Genomic DNA, 4,088 nt, shown 5'->3' with positions numbered 1-4,088 from the left:
AAAAAATAATGAAATTACTTTTAAATTTTAAACAGATGTTAATGCATTTTTGCCATACATTTTTCGAACTGATTTTTAAAATGTTTAGTTGGAATTTCATAAAATATACATAAGTGCCTTTGAACTAGCAATCAAAGCTGAATGCGGGATGAAAATGGCGTAAGTAACTCTGCTGCTGTGGTTGCAAGCTCTGAGGTACCTCAAATTTCCTATTACGTTTTATCAAAACCAACCGAAGAAGCTTCTTTAACACTTCAGTCTTTATCACACAAGTTACTGTCATTCCTATCAAAATAGTTCCTAATTGCTGTATCGCTTTCGTATCATAAAGACGTGACGTCTTGGTGGAACAGTTCTTCCCGAGAGCGGATAAGAATTCGAAAAAAAGCTATATCATCGGCGATGATTTTCACAGAAGTGTTGTGTCGAATTACTAACTTCCGCAATAGAATATGCTGGCAGGGAATATTGTGGGTGGTTTTCCCGTTGGATTAAAAATTTGTCTATACTGCCGTGGTTGCCAACCAGGAGTCTACGCGAGCAGAAGGTATGAGTCGCAGGACATAAAAGATGAAAGTCTCAGGACGCTCGATCCAACTGCCTGCTTGCCAAAATCTTCATGAAAATGAGGTGGTTTAAAGACACCGAGCGTCGGGAGAGACTCAACCGTGCCGGCCTTAATTATTCGCAAGAGTAGCTGTGGAAGCAATGATGGTTGAGATACGTTCCGACAAAGGAAAGGGTTCTACTATGTCCAAAGGGCAAACCGAAATTCGAGGGATGCGCGTGGATGATGGTATCGTAAAGATACAATGCTCTAATGATTTTACCCGAGAGTGGCTCATCAAAATATTATCTGGGATGCCATCCTGCGAAAACTGCAAATTCATCCTAAAAGTTGGACGCAGTTGCATAACGGTGAGAGCCACTTCTTGGATACCCGGGCCTTCTCGGAAACCAAGCGAGGTTCCAAAACATATCGGCAGACAGAAAGTATGATGAATACGATCCAATGGCGTTTTAGTCATAAACCAGGGGAGGGCCGAGTTCCAAATGGAGAAGCACCTTTCCTGATGGTGGGCATTGACAAAGGCTCATTGGAAGTTCTTCTAACTAAAAGCGGGGACGAATACCCTTCCTGGGACGAATACCCTTCCGCGTCCAGGATAGGGAAGGGGAAACAGGTAAGAAGTAATTAATGGTTTTATCTCTTCACGGTATGACTGAAATTATTGTTTGCAGCATAAGAAATCGTCGACTGCCCTATTATGTAGTAGGCATGCGCAACTGCGTACAAATGTCCAAATAATACTAATCCAGGCACCATAGGTATGCCGCGGGCATATCTGTGGACCTCGACGGATTTCATGGGGTAACGTCCTACAATTTAAAGGGGCAGAAAGACCGCGCGCATGCATTATATCGTTGCGATCCCCTTCCTTCTAGGGAAATTATGGATATCGTTTAATACGCCGAGTCAAATGGTAAGAGCCTACTAGTGGGTTCTGACGCGAACTCAGAAAACACTACAGTAAAACCCGCTTAAGCACATCACGAATACTGTCAGCTTGTTGACGTGCTTAGGGGGGTACTTAAAAGAACCCTCTTAAGTACCTCAATACGGGTAGTTAAGCAAACATAATTACTGATGTAGTTACATCTACTTGTTAACTTACATAAATACTTGATTAACAACATTTAATGAAGTAAACATAGTTTAAACCCAAAATCGTAGCATTATTTAAACACATGAACAAGTAAAGAAAAACTTTATTAAAAAAAAAATATTTAGTGCAATGGTATGTCATTTTTACAAGAATTAAATTGTTTAAAAAGTCAAAGTTGGACATATCATTTTGTACCAAATTCAAAATGATTTTGTTTGCCACTTGTGTATTTATTAATTTTTGAGATTTTTCAATCAATTAAAATACAGTTCATTCCCTAACAAATACCATATTATCTTAAGATCTTGTAGAACACTTAAAAAAAAGATTCATCATAATTTCAAACTTTTTTCTCAGAAGTGTTTTTTGAGTATACAGTTTTATAGCCCATTCAATTTTGGTGCAATAATGTGCAAGTTTCAAGTGGCTAAAAATTACTGTTGATTTTTTAGAATTTTTTTACCGAAGGTGTGTAGCGCTGCTACTGAATTTCAAAATACGTAAATATTTTAAGGAATTTTAAAAAAGCACTTAAAAGGGGAAAATTTTAAGTAAAATTGTAAATGGGGCACGAAAAATTTAGGTACTTAGGCGGGTTGGGTAACTAAGCGGGGGGTACTTAAGAGAGGGATTTTATTCAGATTATATTAAAAAATTCACGGTGTCCAAAAATGTTGGTTACTTAAGCGGGTTAGGTACTACTACGGGTTTCACTGTATATGGGGTAGCACGAAGTACAACTTTCGTGGGAGCAAGCTATTCGACTACATTTCCCTCTGAATAGGTAATACAGAATAAAGGTAACAAACCTTAACCAATGAAGTTATGGCGAATAATATCAAACGACGGATGGTCTTAGAAGAAGAATCTCTATCACCCCATCTATTTATCGAATTTCGGCTAGGAGTGCTATATTCTCGGAATCCTCGAAAAGCGGACTGGAAGAGAGTACTTTGATTAGTTGTTTTGGGGAAACATGTTCGCTAAAAAGAAGCAGGCAGGGAAAAGCGGTCCCATGGTGGACCGCTGAATTTACCAAAAATCGAAAAAGGAGCAGGAGACTTGTGAATAGGGTGTTAAAACCCCCAAAAGGGGAGGATGGATCCGAAGATCATAACATGCATAATGAACGTAAGAGGCTAAAGACTTCTGCAATGATATCGACAACATGAATAGTCCGCAAGGCTGTGTAAGGTACTTCAATAGGACCTGATGATTAGGCTTGATTCTCTCAGAAAATCTGATGGAACTTATACCGCGTCACTGCTAGACACATCCAAAACAGCGTTGCCGTTTTGGTCCAATTGGACCAAAATTGGTAGCTTCATTCTCCTTTGGTAGTTTGGTTGGTTTGATGAACCATTTGGTAGGCACAAATGTTTTGAGAAGTCAATCAAAATGAGCATTAAACATTGCTTTCACTTGCTCACACGTATAAGTTTTCTTTGTTTTTTCCATGATACAAAAAAGAAGGTAGTTTCATTTAATGACTTTCGTTGTTGTTGTTAACCATTTGACTTTTAATAAAATTATGACATTTCATTAAATTCATGCTACCTGATCACGAGCATTAATATTTTTTTTTAAGCAGAAGATTTCATCAGTGAGTGGCTCCCCAAACCCCCCCCTAAACGAAAGAGGATGGACGCCGCTTTATGAAAGTCATCCCTCGCCCCCCTCCCCCCTAAAGACCCTTTGGGAGCTGTTTGAAAACAGCGGAAATTTGGATTTTTTCCAAAACGATTATAACCCTCACTACTCCTTTCTCTGTTGCCCAAGAAGAGGGGCTGAACACCTTTTGCAGAGAGCACCTTTCTGCATAGGCGGCCGCAGTTAGGGATTATAACCCTCACTAAGTAGAATTCTCCTTTCTGTTTTGCTAAAGAAGAGGGGCTGAACACCTTTTGCAGGGATATTTCGTGGGTTTTTTTTTTGACATTTCAGCTCGGAAACTTGCAAAAAAATACCATATTTCCAACCGACATTATTTATAAATTAGTGCACAGATATAGTAAATTTTATTTTTGTAATAAAGCGTGAACTGTTCTCTACAAGTGTGTGTTAAAGGTTTTTTGATTCGTTTCACGCGTTTGGACACAGCAACCCAAAATCGTTGTACAAATTCATAAAGAGTACCCAAAAAAATTACCAAGCACTGATAATGATTTTTCATTTGAAATATTATTAAATTGGTATAAATGTGGGAAAGAAAATACTCCGATTTATTGTTTTAATATAATACTCACAATTTATGAAATTTCAAAAAATTTTATTATCCGTCAAAAGTTGTTTATTGAAACTACATTATTTTTTTGTATCATGGTTTTTTCCAAATTTTACTAAGCACACAATTTTCTGCAAACAAAAACTGATTTCCCATAGCTATGATCGATCAGCTGTTGAAATTGAACGAAAATTTGC

The sequence above is a fragment of the Rhagoletis pomonella genome, unplaced genomic scaffold, assembly GCF_013731165.1.
Source record: "Rhagoletis pomonella isolate Grant_MI unplaced genomic scaffold, Rhpom_1.0 Rhpom_scaffold_00251, whole genome shotgun sequence".
Classification (NCBI taxonomy): Eukaryota; Metazoa; Arthropoda; class Insecta; order Diptera; family Tephritidae; genus Rhagoletis; species Rhagoletis pomonella.
Note: the sequence above shows the minus strand (reverse complement) of the source record.